Source organism: Schistocerca piceifrons, unplaced genomic scaffold (assembly GCF_021461385.2).
Source record: "Schistocerca piceifrons isolate TAMUIC-IGC-003096 unplaced genomic scaffold, iqSchPice1.1 HiC_scaffold_527, whole genome shotgun sequence".
NCBI lineage: Eukaryota > Metazoa > Arthropoda > Insecta > Orthoptera > Acrididae > Schistocerca > Schistocerca piceifrons.
This window is the reverse complement of record NW_025728763.1, coordinates 269419-292386: the sequence shown is the minus strand read 5'-3', so window position 1 is coordinate 292386 and position 22968 is coordinate 269419. Positions and strand designations below refer to the sequence as shown.

The window sequence follows — 22968 nt, the reverse complement described above, 5'->3', positions numbered from 1 at the left end:
CCACGAGCTCAGGAACGGCCGCGATGCCTTCATCGAGCTCTGCAGATCGACAGATGATAGTGTGGAAATTTCGGCAAGCGGTGGCTAAGGGTTAAGAGAAGCCAAACGCACTAAACACAAGAAAGTCGGGAAACCGAAGCACACAACTCATAACGAAAAGATTGCGGAATGCAGTGCGAAAGCAAAACTTCGAGAAGACCAACTCTGAAGCCATCGGCGAGCTAGGAATTATTCCGCACAAGAAGCGATCATGTAGGAAGAGCGAGCCGAAGCTGTCGCTCGACCACACAATAAATTTTTGCTTAATCCCAATTTGCAGTACTGGTTCGACACTAGAATACTGCGCCTTGGTTCTTCCAAAAGCGATAGTAATAAACACGTCCACTGCAGTGTCATTTGGGGCAGTGAGTCAGACATGGGGAGGATATGAGGCGGGTGGAATATGCAACGACAGGGGCATTGCAGGGCGGCCGCCGACTCCTTGGGCTGTGGCGCACCGGTGCCGGCGGCGGCCTGGCTGGGCTGCTGGTGCCTCCATGTAGAGCTGCCGCCGAGCCCAGGCACCGTGCCGCTAACGAAGCGATTGCCTTTGGTGACATCTTTTGCAATAACGACTGCGCGAATCGACGGTATCTCGTAAGGAAGGAAAGAGCAGCAGCTGCCGCCGAGCCCAGGCGCCGTGCCTAACACGCAGAAGGTCCCCGGCTCGATTGCGGGCGGAAACCCGTTTTCGTCGCACTCAGCAAGACACTTGCTACGATCTCTACTGTGACCATTTAAATCAACTTCAAACGTTCCATCAGCAGGGTGCACATGGCTCAAATGAAACATGAAACGGTTTCAGAACTGGTTGTCGGATTTTAGCGCTGACTTGGAGGCCTGGAAATGCGCGAAACAGCCGCCGCCATGCGATTTGTTACCGCACCGTTGTACAAAACGCAAGGGCTCGCCCGGGATTTGAACCCGGGACCTCCTGCACCCGAAGCAGGAATCATACCCCTAGACCAACGAGCCTATTCGTTCCGAAAACGCACTGCATGTGAATGACGCCACCTTTGATGGTCTCACCATGTAGGGCTGCAGCTCAGCCAGCGTTCTCCCTGTCTGTCGCGGTTGGGTTGTTTCCATCGACGTCTTTTACTACAGGAACTTCACGAATCGGAGGGAGCTCATAGCCGATGCCCTTGCTAACACAGAAGACAAACTGTTGCTATTACGAGTCTCCGGGTGGTACATGAAAAGAACCGTCGTTTCCGTGGTGTAGCGGTTATCACGTCTGCTTTACACGCAGAAGGTCCCCGGTTCGATCCCGGGCGCGAACACAACAATTTTAACCTATATTTCGGATTTCATTTCCGAGATGACCTCACGTCCGCGTATGCAGAGACAAGCAATGTCGTATGCTAGACGGATATGGCGTCATTTTACCGTCAAATACTGTTGCTCTCTTATTGCACCGGTATTTGGTAACTGAGAACGCCCCTAGTTCCATTATGGCTGGCAAAATTTATAATCCGGTTCTTCAGGGCTACTTCAAGTGCGCTTGCTACTGGCTTTCCTGAGCTCACCCTACTCGCCTTGTCACAGCTCTGTCAAAGTGTGATGCTAACTAATAATGAGAAACTCTTAGCCACGCTCAATCTTACATGCCACCCCTTGGTTGTTGCCGTCGCTAGTAAGATGAGGGTAGACTGTCGCACAATTAAGCTGAATCTCCACTCACGGTGCACATATCCCGCAAAGACAACCTTGTTTTCCGTTGCATGCAAAATTACCGTCTGCTTTTCTACCGAATTCCACCTACGTACTTTACTGGTGCCGCATTCTTGTTATATCCACGTGCTATAACAGGCGTCTACTCTTCATTGAGGAGCTGCAACCGGGGCTGAGTTCCACCTACTCTTCAGCACGGTCAAAATGGCAGGGCTCGTCCGGGATTTGAACCCGGGATCTCCTGCACCCAAAGCAGGAATCATACCCCTAGACCAACGAGCCACCTGGCTGGAGCAGTCAAGTTAATCCCAAGTAGTGCGCCTCACAGGGAACACAAACTTTCACGTGAATTCGCAAGATAAACGCTTTCTGCAGGCAGCACTCACCACTGATGAGAAGAATATTAAAGGCAACGAATAAAAAGCGAAATAACTGCATCGAGCACTGCTTATGAACAGCCGGCAGTGCCTCAGTTTCGGTATGTGGTTTCTCAGGGTTAAGAGAAGGCGAATGCACTAAACAAAAGAACATCGGGAAACCAAGCACCAACTCATAACGAAAAGATTGCACAATATACTGCAAGCAAAATTTCCAGAAGACGGATACTGAAGACGCCGCAGACAAAAGAATTATTCTATGCAGTAACGAATATCTAGGAAGCGTGAATTGCATGTGCTGCTCCACCACACAACTTCTTTTGATACTGTTTTACTTATTCTAAATTTTCATTACCTCATCGTCTCTAGAATACTGTGCGGTTATCACCTGGTTTCCAACAGCGATAGTAGTAAGTAAATCGACTACAAAGTCTTTCAAAGTAGGTCAGACACAAAAAAAAAAAATCGGAGCTGCGTGTAGCTCATGTCATTCTGCTTTCAATCGTGAATCTCCGGCTGGGAGTAGTGGCGTACTTCTGTAATCCAAGCTTCTGGGAGGCCGTTGTGTGGGAGAGATCTGGAAACAACTACAGATTCGACCGTTCCACGAGCTCAGGAACGGCCGCGATGCCTTCATCGAGCTCTGCAGATCGACAGATGATAGTGTGGAAATTTCGGCAAGCGGTGGCTAAGGGTTAAGAGAAGCCAAACGCACTAAACACAAGAAAGTCGGGAAACCGAAGCACACAACTCATAACGAAAAGATTGCGGAATGCAGTGCGAAAGCAAAACTTCGAGAAGACCAACTCTGAAGCCATCGGCGAGCTAGGAATTATTCCGCACAAGAAGCGATCATGTAGGAAGAGCGAGCCGAAGCTGTCGCTCGACCACACAATAAATTTTTGCTTAATCCCAATTTGCAGTACCGGTTCGACACTAGAATACTGCGCCTTGGTTCTTCCAAAAGCGATAGTAATAAACACGTCCACTGCAGTGTCATTTGGGGCAGTGAGTCAGACATGGGGAGGATATGAGGCGGGTGGAATATGCAACGACAGGGGCATTGCAGGGCGGCCGCCGACTCCTTGGGCTGTGGCGCACCGGTGCCGGCGGCGGCCTGGCTGGGCTGCTGGTGCCTCCATGTAGAGCTGCCGCCGAGCCCAGGCACCGTGCCGCTAACGAAGCGATTGCCTTTGGTGACATCTTTTGCAATAACGACTGCGCGAATCGACGGTATCTCGTAAGGAAGGAAAGAGCAGCAGCTGCCGCCGAGCCCAGGCGCCGTGCCTAACACGCAGAAGGTCCCCGGCTCGATTGCGGGCGGAAACCCGTTTTCGTCGCACTCAGCAAGACACTTGCTACGATCTCTACTGTGACCATTTAAATCAACTTCAAACGTTCCATCAGCAGGGTGCACATGGCTCAAATGAAACATGAAACGGTTTCAGAACTGGTTGTCGGATTTTAGCGCTGACTTGGAGGCCTGGAAATGCGCGAAACAGCCGCCGCCATGCGATTTGTTACCGCACCGTTGTACAAAACGCAAGGGCTCGCCCGGGATTTGAACCCGGGACCTCCTGCACCCGAAGCAGGAATCATACCCCTAGACCAACGAGCCTATTCGTTCCGAAAACGCACTGCATGTGAATGACGCCACCTTTGATGGTCTCACCATGTAGGGCTGCAGCTCAGCCAGCGTTCTCCCTGTCTGTCGCGGTTGGGTTGTTTCCATCGACGTCTTTTACTACAGGAACTTCACGAATCGGAGGGAGCTCATAGCCGATGCCCTTGCTAACACAGAAGACAAACTGTTGCTATTACGAGTCTCCGGGTGGTACATGAAAAGAACCGTCGTTTCCGTGGTGTAGCGGTTATCACGTCTGCTTTACACGCAGAAGGTCCCCGGTTCGATCCCGGGCGCGAACACAACAATTTTAACCTATATTTCGGATTTCATTTCCGAGATGACCTCACGTCCGCGTATGCAGAGACAAGCAATGTCGTATGCTAGACGGATATGGCGTCATTTTACCGTCAAATACTGTTGCTCTCTTATTGCACCGGTATTTGGTAACTGAGAACGCCCCTAGTTCCATTATGGCTGGCAAAATTTATAATCCGGTTCTTCAGGGCTACTTCAAGTGCGCTTGCTACTGGCTTTCCTGAGCTCACCCTACTCGCCTTGTCACAGCTCTGTCAAAGTGTGATGCTAACTAATAATGAGAAACTCTTAGCCACGCTCAATCTTACATGCCACCCCTTGGTTGTTGCCGTCGCTAGTAAGATGAGGGTAGACTGTCGCACAATTAAGCTGAATCTCCACTCACGGTGCACATATCCCGCAAAGACAACCTTGTTTTCCGTTGCATGCAAAATTACCGTCTGCTTTTCTACCGAATTCCACCTACGTACTTTACTGGTGCCGCATTCTTGTTATATCCACGTGCTATAACAGGCGTCTACTCTTCATTGAGGAGCTGCAACCGGGGCTGAGTTCCACCTACTCTTCAGCACGGTCAAAATGGCAGGGCTCGTCCGGGATTTGAACCCGGGATCTCCTGCACCCAAAGCAGGAATCATACCCCTAGACCAACGAGCCACCTGGCTGGAGCAGTCAAGTTAATCCCAAGTAGTGCGCCTCACAGGGAACACAAACTTTCACGTGAATTCGCAAGATAAACGCTTTCTGCAGGCAGCACTCACCACTGATGAGAAGAATATTAAAGGCAACGAATAAAAAGCGAAATAACTGCATCGAGCACTGCTTATGAACAGCCGGCAGTGCCTCAGTTTCGGTATGTGGTTTCTCAGGGTTAAGAGAAGGCGAATGCACTAAACAAAAGAACATCGGGAAACCAAGCACCAACTCATAACGAAAAGATTGCACAATATACTGCAAGCAAAATTTCCAGAAGACGGATACTGAAGACGCCGCAGACAAAAGAATTATTCTATGCAGTAACGAATATCTAGGAAGCGTGAATTGCATGTGCTGCTCCACCACACAACTTCTTTTGATACTGTTTTACTTATTCTAAATTTTCATTACCTCATCGTCTCTAGAATACTGTGCGGTTATCACCTGGTTTCCAACAGCGATAGTAGTAAGTAAATCGACTACAAAGTCTTTCAAAGTAGGTCAGACACAAAAAAAAAAAAATCGGAGCTGCGTGTAGCTCATGTCATTCTGCTTTCAATCGTGAATCTCCGGCTGGGAGTAGTGGCGTACTTCTGTAATCCAAGCTTCTGGGAGGCCGTTGTGTGGGAGAGATCTGGAAACAACTACAGATTCGACCGTTCCACGAGCTCAGGAACGGCCGCGATGCCTTCATCGAGCTCTGCAGATCGACAGATGATAGTGTGGAAATTTCGGCAAGCGGTGGCTAAGGGTTAAGATAAGCCAAACGCACTAAACACAAGAAAGTCGGGAAACCGAAGCACACAACTCATAACGAAAAGATTGCGGAATGCAGTGCGAAAGCAAAACTTCGAGAAGACCAACTCTGAAGCCATCGGCGAGCTAGGAATTATTCCGCACAAGAAGCGATCATGTAGGAAGAGCGAGCCGAAGCTGTCGCTCGACCACACAATAAATTTTTGCTTAATCCCAATTTGCAGTACCGGTTCGACACTAGAATACTGCGCCTTGGTTCTTCCAAAAGCGATAGTAATAAACACGTCCACTGCAGTGTCATTTGGGGCAGTGAGTCAGACATGGGGAGGATATGAGGCGGGTGGAATATGCAACGACAGGGGCATTGCAGGGCGGCCGCCGACTCCTTGGGCTGTGGCGCACCGGTGCCGGCGGCGGCCTGGCTGGGCTGCTGGTGCCTCCATGTAGAGCTGCCGCCGAGCCCAGGCACCGTGCCGCTAACGAAGCGATTGCCTTTGGTGACATCTTTTGCAATAACGACTGCGCGAATCGACGGTATCTCGTAAGGAAGGAAAGAGCAGCAGCTGCCGCCGAGCCCAGGCGCCGTGCCTAACACGCAGAAGGTCCCCGGCTCGATTGCGGGCGGAAACCCGTTTTCGTCGCACTCAGCAAGACACTTGCTACGATCTCTACTGTGACCATTTAAATCAACTTCAAACGTTCCATCAGCAGGGTGCACATGGCTCAAATGAAACATGAAACGGTTTCAGAACTGGTTGTCGGATTTTAGCGCTGACTTGGAGGCCTGGAAATGCGCGAAACAGCCGCCGCCATGCGATTTGTTACCGCACCGTTGTACAAAACGCAAGGGCTCGCCCGGGATTTGAACCCGGGGCCTCCTGCACCCGAAGCAGGAATCATACCCCTAGACCAACGAGCCTATTCGTTCCGAAAACGCACTGCATGTGAATGACGCCACCTTTGATGGTCTCACCATGTAGGGCTGCAGCTCAGCCAGCGTTCTCCCTGTCTGTCGCGGTTGGGTTGTTTCCATCGACGTCTTTTACTACAGGAACTTCACGAATCGGAGGGAGCTCATAGCCGATGCCCTTGCTAACACAGAAGACAAACTGTTGCTATTACGAGTCTCCGGGTGGTACATGAAAAGAACCGTCGTTTCCGTGGTGTAGCGGTTATCACGTCTGCTTTACACGCAGAAGGTCCCCGGTTCGATCCCGGGCGCGAACACAACAATTTTAACCTATATTTCGGATTTCATTTCCGAGATGACCTCACGTCCGCGTATGCAGAGACAAGCAATGTCGTATGCTAGACGGATATGGCGTCATTTTACCGTCAAATACTGTTGCTCTCTTATTGCACCGGTATTTGGTAACTGAGAACGCCCCTAGTTCCATTATGGCTGGCAAAATTTATAATCCGGTTCTTCAGGGCTACTTCAAGTGCGCTTGCTACTGGCTTTCCTGAGCTCACCCTACTCGCCTTGTCACAGCTCTGTCAAAGTGTGATGCTAACTAATAATGAGAAACTCTTAGCCACGCTCAATCTTACATGCCACCCCTTGGTTGTTGCCGTCGCTAGTAAGATGAGGGTAGACTGTCGCACAATTAAGCTGAATCTCCACTCACGGTGCACATATCCCGCAAAGACAACCTTGTTTTCCGTTGCATGCAAAATTACCGTCTGCTTTTCTACCGAATTCCACCTACGTACTTTACTGGTGCCGCATTCTTGTTATATCCACGTGCTATAACAGGCGTCTACTCTTCATTGAGGAGCTGCAACCGGGGCTGAGTTCCACCTACTCTTCAGCACGGTCAAAATGGCAGGGCTCGTCCGGGATTTGAACCCGGGATCTCCTGCACCCAAAGCAGGAATCATACCCCTAGACCAACGAGCCACCTGGCTGGAGCAGTCAAGTTAATCCCAAGTAGTGCGCCTCACAGGGAACACAAACTTTCACGTGAATTCGCAAGATAAACGCTTTCTGCAGGCAGCACTCACCACTGATGAGAAGAATATTAAAGGCAACGAATAAAAAGCGAAATAACTGCATCGAGCACTGCTTATGAACAGCCGGCAGTGCCTCAGTTTCGGTATGTGGTTTCTCAGGGTTAAGAGAAGGCGAATGCACTAAACAAAAGAACATCGGGAAACCAAGCACCAACTCATAACGAAAAGATTGCACAATATACTGCAAGCAAAATTTCCAGAAGACGGATACTGAAGACGCCGCAGACAAAAGAATTATTCTATGCAGTAACGAATATCTAGGAAGCGTGAATTGCATGTGCTGCTCCACCACACAACTTCTTTTGATACTGTTTTACTTATTCTAAATTTTCATTACCTCATCGTCTCTAGAATACTGTGCGGTTATCACCTGGTTTCCAACAGCGATAGTAGTAAGTAAATCGACTACAAAGTCTTTCAAAGTAGGTCAGACACAAAAAAAAAAAATCGGAGCTGCGTGTAGCTCATGTCATTCTGCTTTCAATCGTGAATCTCCGGCTGGGAGTAGTGGCGTACTTCTGTAATCCAAGCTTCTGGGAGGCCGTTGTGTGGGAGAGATCTGGAAACAACTACAGATTCGACCGTTCCACGAGCTCAGGAACGGCCGCGATGCCTTCATCGAGCTCTGCAGATCGACAGATGATAGTGTGGAAATTTCGGCAAGCGGTGGCTAAGGGTTAAGAGAAGCCAAACGCACTAAACACAAGAAAGTCGGGAAACCGAAGCACACAACTCATAACGAAAAGATTGCGGAATGCAGTGCGAAAGCAAAACTTCGAGAAGACCAACTCTGAAGCCATCGGCGAGCTAGGAATTATTCCGCACAAGAAGCGATCATGTAGGAAGAGCGAGCCGAAGCTGTCGCTCGACCACACAATAAATTTTTGCTTAATCCCAATTTGCAGTACCGGTTCGACACTAGAATACTGCGCCTTGGTTCTTCCAAAAGCGATAGTAATAAACACGTCCACTGCAGTGTCATTTGGGGCAGTGAGTCAGACATGGGGAGGATATGAGGCGGGTGGAATATGCAACGACAGGGGCATTGCAGGGCGGCCGCCGACTCCTTGGGCTGTGGCGCACCGGTGCCGGCGGCGGCCTGGCTGGGCTGCTGGTGCCTCCATGTAGAGCTGCCGCCGAGCCCAGGCACCGTGCCGCTAACGAAGCGATTGCCTTTGGTGACATCTTTTGCAATAACGACTGCGCGAATCGACGGTATCTCGTAAGGAAGGAAAGAGCAGCAGCTGCCGCCGAGCCCAGGCGCCGTGCCTAACACGCAGAAGGTCCCCGGCTCGATTGCGGGCGGAAACCCGTTTTCGTCGCACTCAGCAAGACACTTGCTACGATCTCTACTGTGACCATTTAAATCAACTTCAAACGTTCCATCAGCAGGGTGCACATGGCTCAAATGAAACATGAAACGGTTTCAGAACTGGTTGTCGGATTTTAGCGCTGACTTGGAGGCCTGGAAATGCGCGAAACAGCCGCCGCCATGCGATTTGTTACCGCACCGTTGTACAAAACGCAAGGGCTCGCCCGGGATTTGAACCCGGGACCTCCTGCACCCGAAGCAGGAATCATACCCCTAGACCAACGAGCCTATTCGTTCCGAAAACGCACTGCATGTGAATGACGCCACCTTTGATGGTCTCACCATGTAGGGCTGCAGCTCAGCCAGCGTTCTCCCTGTCTGTCGCGGTTGGGTTGTTTCCATCGACGTCTTTTACTACAGGAACTTCACGAATCGGAGGGAGCTCATAGCCGATGCCCTTGCTAACACAGAAGACAAACTGTTGCTATTACGAGTCTCCGGGTGGTACATGAAAAGAACCGTCGTTTCCGTGGTGTAGCGGTTATCACGTCTGCTTTACACGCAGAAGGTCCCCGGTTCGATCCCGGGCGCGAACACAACAATTTTAACCTATATTTCGGATTTCATTTCCGAGATGACCTCACGTCCGCGTATGCAGAGACAAGCAATGTCGTATGCTAGACGGATATGGCGTCATTTTACGGTCAAATACTGTTGCTCTCTTATTGCACCGGTATTTGGTAACTGAGAACGCCCCTAGTTCCATTATGGCTGGCAAAATTTATAATCCGGTTCTTCAGGGCTACTTCAAGTGCGCTTGCTACTGGCTTTCCTGAGCTCACCCTACTCGCCTTGTCACAGCTCTGTCAAAGTGTGATGCTAACTAATAATGAGAAACTCTTAGCCACGCTCAATCTTACATGCCACCCCTTGGTTGTTGCCGTCGCTAGTAAGATGAGGGTAGACTGTCGCACAATTAAGCTGAATCTCCACTCACGGTGCACATATCCCGCAAAGACAACCTTGTTTTCCGTTGCATGCAAAATTACCGTCTGCTTTTCTACCGAATTCCACCTACGTACTTTACTGGTGCCGCATTCTTGTTATATCCACGTGCTATAACAGGCGTCTACTCTTCATTGAGGAGCTGCAACCGGGGCTGAGTTCCACCTACTCTTCAGCACGGTCAAAATGGCAGGGCTCGTCCGGGATTTGAACCCGGGATCTCCTGCACCCAAAGCAGGAATCATACCCCTAGACCAACGAGCCACCTGGCTGGAGCAGTCAAGTTAATCCCAAGTAGTGCGCCTCACAGGGAACACAAACTTTCACGTGAATTCGCAAGATAAACGCTTTCTGCAGGCAGCACTCACCACTGATGAGAAGAATATTAAAGGCAACGAATAAAAAGCGAAATAACTGCATCGAGCACTGCTTATGAACAGCCGGCAGTGCCTCAGTTTCGGTATGTGGTTTCTCAGGGTTAAGAGAAGGCGAATGCACTAAACAAAAGAACATCGGGAAACCAAGCACCAACTCATAACGAAAAGATTGCACAATATACTGCAAGCAAAATTTCCAGAAGACGGATACTGAAGACGCCGCAGACAAAAGAATTATTCTATGCAGTAACGAATATCTAGGAAGCGTGAATTGCATGTGCTGCTCCACCACACAACTTCTTTTGATACTGTTTTACTTATTCTAAATTTTCATTACCTCATCGTCTCTAGAATACTGTGCGGTTATCACCTGGTTTCCAACAGCGATAGTAGTAAGTAAATCGACTACAAAGTCTTTCAAAGTAGGTCAGACACAAAAAAAAAAAATCGGAGCTGCGTGTAGCTCATGTCATTCTGCTTTCAATCGTGAATCTCCGGCTGGGAGTAGTGGCGTACTTCTGTAATCCAAGCTTCTGGGAGGCCGTTGTGTGGGAGAGATCTGGAAACAACTACAGATTCGACCGTTCCACGAGCTCAGGAACGGCCGCGATGCCTTCATCGAGCTCTGCAGATCGACAGATGATAGTGTGGAAATTTCGGCAAGCGGTGGCTAAGGGTTAAGAGAAGCCAAACGCACTAAACACAAGAAAGTCGGGAAACCGAAGCACACAACTCATAACGAAAAGATTGCGGAATGCAGTGCGAAAGCAAAACTTCGAGAAGACCAACTCTGAAGCCATCGGCGAGCTAGGAATTATTCCGCACAAGAAGCGATCATGTAGGAAGAGCGAGCCGAAGCTGTCGCTCGACCACACAATAAATTTTTGCTTAATCCCAATTTGCAGTACCGGTTCGACACTAGAATACTGCGCCTTGGTTCTTCCAAAAGCGATAGTAATAAACACGTCCACTGCAGTGTCATTTGGGGCAGTGAGTCAGACATGGGGAGGATATGAGGCGGGTGGAATATGCAACGACAGGGGCATTGCAGGGCGGCCGCCGACTCCTTGGGCTGTGGCGCACCGGTGCCGGCGGCGGCCTGGCTGGGCTGCTGGTGCCTCCATGTAGAGCTGCCGCCGAGCCCAGGCACCGTGCCGCTAACGAAGCGATTGCCTTTGGTGACATCTTTTGCAATAACGACTGCGCGAATCGACGGTATCTCGTAAGGAAGGAAAGAGCAGCAGCTGCCGCCGAGCCCAGGCGCCGTGCCTAACACGCAGAAGGTCCCCGGCTCGATTGCGGGCGGAAACCCGTTTTCGTCGCACTCAGCAAGACACTTGCTACGATCTCTACTGTGACCATTTAAATCAACTTCAAACGTTCCATCAGCAGGGTGCACATGGCTCAAATGAAACATGAAACGGTTTCAGAACTGGTTGTCGGATTTTAGCGCTGACTTGGAGGCCTGGAAATGCGCGAAACAGCCGCCGCCATGCGATTTGTTACCGCACCGTTGTACAAAACGCAAGGGCTCGCCCGGGATTTGAACCCGGGACCTCCTGCACCCGAAGCAGGAATCATACCCCTAGACCAACGAGCCTATTCGTTCCGAAAACGCACTGCATGTGAATGACGCCACCTTTGATGGTCTCACCATGTAGGGCTGCAGCTCAGCCAGCGTTCTCCCTGTCTGTCGCGGTTGGGTTGTTTCCATCGACGTCTTTTACTACAGGAACTTCACGAATCGGAGGGAGCTCATAGCCGATGCCCTTGCTAACACAGAAGACAAACTGTTGCTATTACGAGTCTCCGGGTGGTACATGAAAAGAACCGTCGTTTCCGTGGTGTAGCGGTTATCACGTCTGCTTTACACGCAGAAGGTCCCCGGTTCGATCCCGGGCGCGAACACAACAATTTTAACCTATATTTCGGATTTCATTTCCGAGATGACCTCACGTCCGCGTATGCAGAGACAAGCAATGTCGTATGCTAGACGGATATGGCGTCATTTTACGGTCAAATACTGTTGCTCTCTTATTGCACCGGTATTTGGTAACTCAGAACGCCCCTAGTTCCATTATGGCTGGCAAAATTTATAATCCGGTTCTTCAGGGCTACTTCAAGTGCGCTTGCTACTGGCTTTCCTGAGCTCACCCTACTCGCCTTGTCACAGCTCTGTCAAAGTGTGATGCTAACTAATAATGAGAAACTCTTAGCCACGCTCAATCTTACATGCCACCCCTTGGTTGTTGCCGTCGCTAGTAAGATGAGGGTAGACTGTCGCACAATTAAGCTGAATCTCCACTCACGGTGCACATATCCCGCAAAGACAACCTTGTTTTCCGTTGCATGCAAAATTACCGTCTGCTTTTCTACCGAATTCCACCTACGTACTTTACTGGTGCCGCATTCTTGTTATATCCACGTGCTATAACAGGCGTCTACTCTTCATTGAGGAGCTGCAACCGGGGCTGAGTTCCACCTACTCTTCAGCACGGTCAAAATGGCAGGGCTCGTCCGGGATTTGAACCCGGGATCTCCTGCACCCAAAGCAGGAATCATACCCCTAGACCAACGAGCCACCTGGCTGGAGCAGTCAAGTTAATCCCAAGTAGTGCGCCTCACAGGGAACACAAACTTTCACGTGAATTCGCAAGATAAACGCTTTCTGCAGGCAGCACTCACCACTGATGAGAAGAATATTAAAGGCAACGAATAAAAAGCGAAATAACTGCATCGAGCACTGCTTATGAACAGCCGGCAGTGCCTCAGTTTCGGTATGTGGTTTCTCAGGGTTAAGAGAAGGCGAATGCACTAAACAAAAGAACATCGGGAAACCAAGCACCAACTCATAACGAAAAGATTGCACAATATACTGCAAGCAAAATTTCCAGAAGACGGATACTGAAGACGCCGCAGACAAAAGAATTATTCTATGCAGTAACGAATATCTAGGAAGCGTGAATTGCATGTGCTGCTCCACCACACAACTTCTTTTGATACTGTTTTACTTATTCTAAATTTTCATTACCTCATCGTCTCTAGAATACTGTGCGGTTATCACCTGGTTTCCAACAGCGATAGTAGTAAGTAAATCGACTACAAAGTCTTTCAAAGTAGGTCAGACACAAAAAAAAAAAATCGGAGCTGCGTGTAGCTCATGTCATTCTGCTTTCAATCGTGAATCTCCGGCTGGGAGTAGTGGCGTACTTCTGTAATCCAAGCTTCTGGGAGGCCGTTGTGTGGGAGAGATCTGGAAACAACTACAGATTCGACCGTTCCACGAGCTCAGGAACGGCCGCGATGCCTTCATCGAGCTCTGCAGATCGACAGATGATAGTGTGGAAATTTCGGCAAGCGGTGGCTAAGGGTTAAGAGAAGCCAAACGCACTAAACACAAGAAAGTCGGGAAACCGAAGCACACAACTCATAACGAAAAGATTGCGGAATGCAGTGCGAAAGCAAAACTTCGAGAAGACCAACTCTGAAGCCATCGGCGAGCTAGGAATTATTCCGCACAAGAAGCGATCATGTAGGAAGAGCGAGCCGAAGCTGTCGCTCGACCACACAATAAATTTTTGCTTAATCCCAATTTGCAGTACCGGTTCGACACTAGAATACTGCGCCTTGGTTCTTCCAAAAGCGATAGTAATAAACACGTCCACTGCAGTGTCATTTGGGGCAGTGAGTCAGACATGGGGAGGATATGAGGCGGGTGGAATATGCAACGACAGGGGCATTGCAGGGCGGCCGCCGACTCCTTGGGCTGTGGCGCACCGGTGCCGGCGGCGGCCTGGCTGGGCTGCTGGTGCCTCCATGTAGAGCTGCCGCCGAGCCCAGGCACCGTGCCGCTAACGAAGCGATTGCCTTTGGTGACATCTTTTGCAATAACGACTGCGCGAATCGACGGTATCTCGTAAGGAAGGAAAGAGCAGCAGCTGCCGCCGAGCCCAGGCGCCGTGCCTAACACGCAGAAGGTCCCCGGCTCGATTGCGGGCGGAAACCCGTTTTCGTCGCACTCAGCAAGACACTTGCTACGATCTCTACTGTGACCATTTAAATCAACTTCAAACGTTCCATCAGCAGGGTGCACATGGCTCAAATGAAACATGAAACGGTTTCAGAACTGGTTGTCGGATTTTAGCGCTGACTTGGAGGCCTGGAAATGCGCGAAACAGCCGCCGCCATGCGATTTGTTACCGCACCGTTGTACAAAACGCAAGGGCTCGCCCGGGATTTGAACGCGGGACCTCCTGCACCCGAAGCAGGAATCATACCCCTAGACCAACGAGCCTATTCGTTCCGAAAACGCACTGCATGTGAATGACGCCACCTTTGATGGTCTCACCATGTAGGGCTGCAGCTCAGCCAGCGTTCTCCCTGTCTGTCGCGGTTGGGTTGTTTCCATCGACGTCTTTTACTACAGGAACTTCACGAATCGGAGGGAGCTCATAGCCGATGCCCTTGCTAACACAGAAGACAAACTGTTGCTATTACGAGTCTCCGGGTGGTACATGAAAAGAACCGTCGTTTCCGTGGTGTAGCGGTTATCACGTCTGCTTTACACGCAGAAGGTCCCCGGTTCGATCCCGGGCGCGAACACAACAATTTTAATCTATATTTCGGATTTCATTTCCGAGATGACCTCACGTCCGCGTATGCAGAGACAAGCAATGTCGTATGCTAGACGGATATGGCGTCATTTTACCGTCAAATACTGTTGCTCTCTTATTGCACCGGTATTTGGTAACTGAGAACGCCCCTAGTTCCATTATGGCTGGCAAAATTTATAATCCGGTTCTTCAGGGCTACTTCAAGTGCGCTTGCTACTGGCTTTCCTGAGCTCACCCTACTCGCCTTGTCACAGCTCTGTCAAAGTGTGATGCTAACTAATAATGAGAAACTCTTAGCCACGCTCAATCTTACATGCCACCCCTTGGTTGTTGCCGTCGCTAGTAAGATGAGGGTAGACTGTCGCACAATTAAGCTGAATCTCCACTCACGGTGCACATATCCCGCAAAGACAACCTTGTTTTCCGTTGCATGCAAAATTACCGTCTGCTTTTCTACCGAATTCCACCTACGTACTTTACTGGTGCCGCATTCTTGTTATATCCACGTGCTATAACAGGCGTCTACTCTTCATTGAGGAGCTGCAACCGGGGCTGAGTTCCACCTACTCTTCAGCACGGTCAAAATGGCAGGGCTCGTCCGGGATTTGAACCCAGGATCTCCTGCACCCAAAGCAGGAATCATACCCCTTTTTTTTTTTTTTTTTTTTTGCTGGGTTGTCGCGAAAATGAAAAGTAGGGCCTGTCCGGGATTTGAACCCGGGACCTCCTGCACCCAAAGCAGGAATCATACCCCTTTTTTTTTTTTTTTTTTTTTTTTTATTTCCCTTGGTTCAGAGTCTTATGATACTTATATGTGGACACGGGGCTTGTGATGCAGTGTCTATCCAAACAGGTAAAAGCTTGGCAGGAAAGCAAAATAAGTAAGAGCTAGCGAGAATGTCTTCCCTATCGTGAAGTGAGATCAGTATGCCCCTATACCGGTGCCATTAATGTAACTGGCGCAGGAGCGATCAAGAGAAGTGGAAACTTAACCAATCCCCTGCTTTTCGAAGACAATACTAAGCATATTCGCAAAGTCCCTCTTAAGATGTGGGAAAGATTGTTGCGTCCAGTACTCATGAAGCATGTAACCAATAAACGAAATAAAATCGGAAATACCATCACCATCAACCACTGCAAAAATGTAACGGCCAAGAAGCCACATAATGGTATTGTTCTTTGTCCCGGGATAAAAAACCGTGTCCGGCCAGCAGAGAATATCAGTTGTAAATGCCGATTCCGAGCTCCTGGTGAGTAACGCCAATCGTCGGCGCAGCCAGTACCACATGCGAAGACGGTCAGCGCAGGTAAATCGGTGTTGGAGTGTATCAACACAACCACACGTTTGACAAAGCGGAGAGACACTTAAACCTATGCGATGAAGTCGTTCATTCGTAGGAATCAGCTGGGGAACTACCTTATACCATAGGGAGGCAACAGGTGCTGAATGAACGGGTAAGCTAATATTCGTCCATATGTGACGCCAATTAAAACGGGGATATTGCAAAACAATCGGGATGGAAGAAGAAGACCTGTGCCATTTGTCAAGCAGTGTTCGCATAGTAAAAACAGGACGACGTTGGAAGTGGAGATCCAGATAACTAATCTCAATGTAGAAGTCCCGAACATGCCGTAGCTTCGCATTTAGAGGCCCTACGTTAATAGGCGGTGACAAGCTCGCAGGACGAACGACATGGAATAATCGCGAAGTAACAGTCGGGGACTCAGAAAATAAAAGATGGAGGGTGCGCTTAACATAAAGGGCCGCAGCCTTGACACGGACATCGGTGAACGACAAGCCGCCCGCAAGACGCGGCTTCGTAAGAACATCACAACGTAATTTAAAAATGTGCCCCCGCCAAATATATCTGTTGATAAGCTGGACCATTTTTGCACCCTGCATTCTTGGAAGCGGAAACAACTGAGCAACGTAAAATACTTTACATAAAACATAAGTGTCTAATACACGCTTTTTTTTGCAGTAGCGGTATCGAACGCCATGAGTGTTCGAATAAAACACCTTGAAGCTTGGAAATGGCCACTTGCCAATTTTTTGCAGCCATACGAAGAGGACACCGTTCAAGATAGATGCCTAAATGTGTATGGTGTTCAACAGCCGTAACCCACGGAACAACCACATTTTCAAAGCCCCGCAAATTCAGAAGTTTGCTTTTACGGGGGTTGAGACGAGAGCCGGAGGCCGCAGAAAATTTATCTAGTTCCATTTTCAACTGCGGCACTTCGGCGGCGGAACGAAGCAAAACAACCAAATCATCAGCATAAGCTGTTGCTGTCAGGGTAACCCCAGAAATCGTAAGACCACGAAGTGTCGAGTTGAGACGAGAGAGGAGTGGTTGAAGGGAGAGAGCATAAAGGGTCATGGATAAAGGGCTACCTTGCGGGACGCCACGTTTAATATCAATGACCTTCGTTAGCTGGCCATTAATGTCAATCTTAGCAGAAATACCAGTCGTCATATTCTTAAGTACCAGCAGCGCCTTTTCATTAAAACCGAGTCGGCGCAGCAGAAGCTCTAAAAACGAATGGGACACACGATCAAAAGCCTTACTAAAATCAACAAATAAAAGCGCACAGGAAATATTGGTGACAGCGACAATCGACACGACATCACGATACCCCGCCAGAGGAGTCAATATGGAGCGCCCTGGAAAGCAGCTTTGACAAGGAGTTATCACAGGTGTAAGCAAGAGGGATAGACGTGCATTAACAGCCCTAGCAGCCGTCTTATAATCAAAATTTAAAAGGGTTAAAGGACGAAAGTCACTAGCTGTCTTCAAACCAGCAGATTTTGGTATCAGGACAACCGTACCTCTCTTGAAATCGGCTGGAATTGTGCCACCATTCAAGATTTCATTTACAATATCCGTAAAAACAGGCCCTATAATAGTCCAAAAGCGAACAAAAAATTCCTTAGGAAGGCCATCCGGACCAGGAGATTTGTGAGATGGTGAACAAGCAATGAAAGCTGAAATTTCGTCTGCAGTAAAAGGAGCTAAAAATTCCACATTATGGTCCTCTGTTAAAACTGATGGGATAGCAGTTAAAATCTCATCAACATCAAGCGGATCAGAATCAGCCACAGCATATAAGGTCTCATAGTAGCAGGTAAGTTCATGGGTTATTTGATTCTGTAAGGTAAGCCGGCAACCATCAGCTGCCATAAGGCCGTCAATCAATACACGTCGACGGTTCTTGTGGTGACGAAACAGGTGGTACATGGAAGTCATTTCATGTGCTAAGGTGGACGGCGGTTTAGATTTAATCTTCAATCCTTCCATCTGAAGCCGTTTAATACTAAGGAGCTTGGCTTTAATTTTCCGAATCTCAGAAAGGTGGGCACCTGTCATTCGAGAAGTATCATAAAGTTCGCGAAGCACCGAATAATAATACTCAAAAGTCAGTTTCAGATCTCGCGCTCTATTATAACTGTAGGACATTAAAGTGCGACGGAGTTTTGGCTTCGCACAGTGGATCCACCAGTGAAGCTTAGACGGATAGTATCGCAGAGAACGTAAACACATGTCCCACGCCGTCTGTATTAGAGGTTCGATGTCAGGGTCATCGAGCAAGGAGACATTTAATTTCCACAGCGGCCGATAAAGTTTAAGAGGCTGACGCTCCAAATTAATTATAACCGCAAGGGCACAATGATCCGTAAAACTGGCTGGAATAACATCTACATTTAAAACAGAAACACTAAGGGGATCAGAAATATACAATCGGTCCAGTCGACTACTTGACGTGGCAGTAAAAAATGTAAATTTAACTAAAGTGGGGTGTTTAACCTCCCACGCATCGCGTAGTCGTAGTTGACGTACAAGAGAATGTAGCTCGAAACAATAATTAAAATGAGGCGATTGGTCCTTAGCTTGTAATACACAATTAAAATCACCCCCCAATATCAAAGTCGCAGGATTTTTGCGTAAAAGATAAATCAGATCCTCTTTATAAAAACGAGACCTTTCCTGCCGTTTGCTGGAACCAGAGGGGGCGTAAATATTAACCAAGGTTGTGTCAAATAACCGACAACCAATACCCCTTCCCGAGTCTAAGAGCTCAATTTCGGTAACGGGGATACCGTCACGAATTAGTAAGGCAGTACCTGTGGAAAACTCAGGCGCAAAATTTATAATAGTGCGAAAGCCAGGAACAAACAGGTGTGCAACGGAGACTTCCTGCAGGAAAACAACATCAGCTGCAGAGTCATAAATGAACTGCTGCAGAGACGCTAACTTCAGAGCAGATTGAATGCTATTTATATTTAAGGTAATAAACGTGTACGCCTGCAACATCAACAAAACAAAAGGGAAAATGAACCCTAATTACACCACATTAGAAGCAACGACATCCAGATCATCAACATCAGACATGGCAGAGGGTGATTGCCCGGAATCAACGGAATCGGAGTCATCCTTTGCATGCTTGTGTTTTTTCCGCACCGCGTGAAGATTGGGGGGCACTTTCACCCGACGGCGTATCTGATGCACACCAGATTCAAGAGCAGGTGGAGTGGGGGGTTCGAGATCAGGCACGTCAACCAAGGCATCCGAAGGATTAGCAGGGCGAGAGGAATCAGAAGAAGGAGCAAGCAAGGGGAAAACTGCATCAGGAACATCGGCACCGGCATCAGAAGGTGTAGGTATTGGAAGTGTAGGAGGTGGAGAGATAGGGTTGGAATCCGCTGAAGCGGAGCGCGCAGTTCTAGAAGCGATTTTCCGACAAACAGCTGTCTGCACCGAAGTGTCGTCAACATGTGGTGATGCCTGTGTCGGGGGGGATGTCAACACCACCTCGACCGAATGTTGGGGCTCTTGCGCCGACGGCGTGGCAGCAAGTTTGACGTCATCAGGCAAAGCAGGAGACACAGTGGGAACAGAATCCAAAACAAGCATGGGAGATTCCGGAAGTCTCTCGTCAGATCCGCAAACCGGCTGCGAAACAGCAGCTTCGTCATCAGTGCTACCGGTATCACTAGCACGACGGCGTTTGTTATTGGAAACAGACGGGATCGGTGTAGAAGCAGCCGATACATCTGGGCGAGTGGGTAACGGGGGAAAACCTGCATCAGAGGAAGGTGTCACCCGTTGTGAAGAATCTACTGCAGGAGGCTGACAGGAGACAGTGGAGGAAGCTGCTGGCACAAGATCGGCAACCGTTAATTTGCGGCGTTGTGCTAGCCCATTTTTAAGCACAAACACCCGCTTAGGGCAATTAGCACGAACATGACCATTTTCATTACATAGAAAACACGTACCAACTTGCCCCTCATAAGTAAGATGAACACGATAACCACATACAACCAGATGGGACGGTATGTTCGACTTAATATGCATTTCAACCGATCTGACACCATTATAACATTGCAGCTTATGTTGTGTAGACCAACGTTCATTTCGAATTGACCGAACGGTACCATAACCAAGCAAAGCTTCCTTGAGGTAACTGTTTTCAACTTCAGGGGGTAAATTATAAACCCGAACTGTGGTATACGTAATTTCAGCATTTGAAACAGTAACACTGCTAACAGAACCATCTCTATGACGGAACGACACTTGCTCACCATGTTTAAGTAAAATCTTATCTAGCAAAACCGGGTTCAGCAATTTCACAAAAAAGCAGTAAAGTTCTGTGTCAAAATACGCCGTATGTACCTGGTCCGATGTAATGCCAATCGTATCCACAATCCATTCGTGAATTTCCAACGAAGTTGGTTGAACATTCCTGGTAGCCTTGTTAAACTGAAAACTGAGAGTACACTTCCGCGGAAACAACCGGGAAGCCATAACACTTAATTAATGCGGCAAGAGCCGCTATACAACACAAGACACAACACAAACACTAAGGCGACGAAACAACGAAGAAAAGAAGACAAAGAAACGTCACACACAGAAAGTAAATAGTCACAACCCGAGGGAAACGGCGGATCGAATACACAGCACGTGCGATCGCTGTCGCGTCTCAAGAGGAACTGGACCAACGAGCCACCTGGCTGGAGCAGTCAAGTTAATCCCAAGTAGTGCGCCTCACAGGGAACACAAACTTTCACGTGAATTCGCAAGATAAACGCTTTCTGCAGGCAGCACTCACCACTGATGAGAAGAATATTAAAGGCAACGAATAAAAAGCGAAATAACTGCATCGAGCACTGCTTATGAACAGCCGGCAGTGCCTCAGTTTCGGTATGTGGTTTCTCAGGGTTAAGAGAAGGCGAATGCACTAAACAAAAGAACATCGGGAAACCAAGCACCAACTCATAACGAAAAGATTGCACAATATACTGCAAGCAAAATTTCCAGAAGACGGATACTGAAGACGCCGCAGACAAAAGAATTATTCTATGCAGTAACGAATATCTAGGAAGCGTGAATTGCATGTGCTGCTCCACCACACAACTTCTTTTGATACTGTTTTACTTATTCTAAATTTTCATTACCTCATCGTCTCTAGAATACTGTGCGGTTATCACCTGGTTTCCAACAGCGATAGTAGTAAGTAAATCGACTACAAAGTCTTTCAAAGTAGGTCAGACACAAAAAAAAAAAAATCGGAGCTGCGTGTAGCTCATGTCATTCTGCTTTCAATCGTGAATCTCCGGCTGGGAGTAGTGGCGTACTTCTGTAATCCAAGCTTCTGGGAGGCCGTTGTGTGGGAGAGATCTGGAAACAACTACAGATTCGACCGTTCCACGAGCTCAGGAACGGCCGCGATGCCTTCATCGAGCTCTGCAGATCGACAGATGATAGTGTGGAAATTTCGGCAAGCGGTGGCTAAGGGTTAAGAGAAGCCAAACGCACTAAACACAAGAAAGTCGGGAAACCGAAGCACACAACTCATAACGAAAAGATTGCGGAATGCAGTGCGAAAGCAAAACTTCGAGAAGACCAACTCTGAAGCCATCGGCGAGCTAGGAATTATTCCGCACAAGAAGCGATCATGTAGGAAGAGCGAGCCGAAGCTGTCGCTCGACCACACAATAAATTTTTGCTTAATCCCAATTTGCAGTACCGGTTCGACACTAGAATACTGCGCCTTGGTTCTTCCAAAAGCGATAGTAATAAACACGTCCACTGCAGTGTCATTTGGGGCAGTGAGTCAGACATGGGGAGGATATGAGGCGGGTGGAATATGCAACGACAGGGGCATTGCAGGGCGGCCGCCGACTCCTTGGGCTGTGGCGCACCGGTGCCGGCGGCGGCCTGGCTGGGCTGCTGGTGCCTCCATGTAGAGCTGCCGCCGAGCCCAGGCACCGTGCCGCTAACGAAGCGATTGCCTTTGGTGACATCTTTTGCAATAACGACTGCGCGAATCGACGGTATCTCGTAAGGAAGGAAAGAGCAGCAGCTGCCGCCGAGCCCAGGCGCCGTGCCTAACACGCAGAAGGTCCCCGGCTCGATTGCGGGCGGAAACCCGTTTTCGTCGCACTCAGCAAGACACTTGCTACGATCTCTACTGTGACCATTTAAATCAACTTCAAACGTTCCATCAGCAGGGTGCACATGGCTCAAATGAAACATGAAACGGTTTCAGAACTGGTTGTCGGATTTTAGCGCTGACTTGGAGGCCTGGAAATGCGCGAAACAGCCGCCGCCATGCGATTTGTTACCGCACCGTTGTACAAAACGCAAGGGCTCGCCCGGGATTTGAACCCGGGACCTCCTGCACCCGAAGCAGGAATCATACCCCTAGCCCAACGAGCCTATTCGTTCCGAAAACGCACTGCATGTGAATGACGCCACCTTTGATGGTCTCACCATGTAGGGCTGCAGCTCAGCCAGCGTTCTCCCTGTCTGTCGCGGTTGGGTTGTTTCCATCGACGTCTTTTACTACAGGAACTTCACGAATCGGAGGGAGCTCATAGCCGATGCCCTTGCTAACACAGAAGACAAACTGTTGCTATTACGAGTCTCCGGGTGGTACATTAAAAGAACCGTCGTTTCCGTGGTGTAGCGGTTATCACGTCTGCTTTACACGCAGAAGGTCCCCGGTTCGATCCCGGGCGCGAACACAACAATTTTAACCTATATTTCGGATTTCATTTCCGAGATGACCTCACGTCCGCGTATGCAGAGACAAGCAATGTCGTATGCTAGACGGATATGGCGTCATTTTACCGTCAAATACTGTTGCTCTCTTATTGCACCGG

General features: G+C 48.9%; 17 non-coding genes across 17 annotated transcripts; 7 read left to right on the top strand and 10 right to left on the bottom strand.

Annotated features, from left to right (window-relative positions):
* Nucleotides 1-942: 942 nt before the first annotated feature.
* Nucleotides 943-1014, bottom strand: Trnap-cgg. The gene has a single exon. It is a non-coding gene; the product is annotated as a tRNA-Pro (tRNA).
* A 235-nt stretch (nucleotides 1015-1249) lies between these two features.
* On the top strand, nucleotides 1250-1322 carry Trnav-uac. The gene has a single exon. It is a non-coding gene; the product is annotated as a tRNA-Val (tRNA).
* Nucleotides 1323-1923: 601 nt separating this feature from the next.
* On the bottom strand, nucleotides 1924-1995 carry Trnap-ugg. Its single transcript has one exon. It is a non-coding gene; the product is annotated as a tRNA-Pro (tRNA).
* A 1641-nt stretch (nucleotides 1996-3636) lies between these two features.
* On the bottom strand, nucleotides 3637-3708 carry Trnap-cgg. The gene has a single exon. It is a non-coding gene; the product is annotated as a tRNA-Pro (tRNA).
* Nucleotides 3709-3943: 235 nt separating this feature from the next.
* Nucleotides 3944-4016, top strand: Trnav-uac. Its single transcript has one exon. It is a non-coding gene; the product is annotated as a tRNA-Val (tRNA).
* Nucleotides 4017-4617: 601 nt separating this feature from the next.
* Trnap-ugg lies at nucleotides 4618-4689 on the bottom strand. Its single transcript has one exon. It is a non-coding gene; the product is annotated as a tRNA-Pro (tRNA).
* A 1642-nt stretch (nucleotides 4690-6331) lies between these two features.
* Trnap-cgg lies at nucleotides 6332-6403 on the bottom strand. The gene has a single exon. It is a non-coding gene; the product is annotated as a tRNA-Pro (tRNA).
* Nucleotides 6404-6638: 235 nt separating this feature from the next.
* On the top strand, nucleotides 6639-6711 carry Trnav-uac. Its single transcript has one exon. It is a non-coding gene; the product is annotated as a tRNA-Val (tRNA).
* A 601-nt stretch (nucleotides 6712-7312) lies between these two features.
* Trnap-ugg lies at nucleotides 7313-7384 on the bottom strand. Its single transcript has one exon. It is a non-coding gene; the product is annotated as a tRNA-Pro (tRNA).
* Nucleotides 7385-9025: 1641 nt separating this feature from the next.
* Trnap-cgg lies at nucleotides 9026-9097 on the bottom strand. The gene has a single exon. It is a non-coding gene; the product is annotated as a tRNA-Pro (tRNA).
* Nucleotides 9098-9332: 235 nt separating this feature from the next.
* Trnav-uac lies at nucleotides 9333-9405 on the top strand. The gene has a single exon. It is a non-coding gene; the product is annotated as a tRNA-Val (tRNA).
* A 601-nt stretch (nucleotides 9406-10006) lies between these two features.
* Trnap-ugg lies at nucleotides 10007-10078 on the bottom strand. Its single transcript has one exon. It is a non-coding gene; the product is annotated as a tRNA-Pro (tRNA).
* Nucleotides 10079-11719: 1641 nt separating this feature from the next.
* Nucleotides 11720-11791, bottom strand: Trnap-cgg. Its single transcript has one exon. It is a non-coding gene; the product is annotated as a tRNA-Pro (tRNA).
* Nucleotides 11792-12026: 235 nt separating this feature from the next.
* On the top strand, nucleotides 12027-12099 carry Trnav-uac. Its single transcript has one exon. It is a non-coding gene; the product is annotated as a tRNA-Val (tRNA).
* Nucleotides 12100-12700: 601 nt separating this feature from the next.
* Nucleotides 12701-12772, bottom strand: Trnap-ugg. Its single transcript has one exon. It is a non-coding gene; the product is annotated as a tRNA-Pro (tRNA).
* A 1948-nt stretch (nucleotides 12773-14720) lies between these two features.
* Nucleotides 14721-14793, top strand: Trnav-uac. Its single transcript has one exon. It is a non-coding gene; the product is annotated as a tRNA-Val (tRNA).
* A 7964-nt stretch (nucleotides 14794-22757) lies between these two features.
* Trnav-uac lies at nucleotides 22758-22830 on the top strand. The gene has a single exon. It is a non-coding gene; the product is annotated as a tRNA-Val (tRNA).
* The last annotated feature ends 138 nt before the right edge of the window (nucleotides 22831-22968 follow it).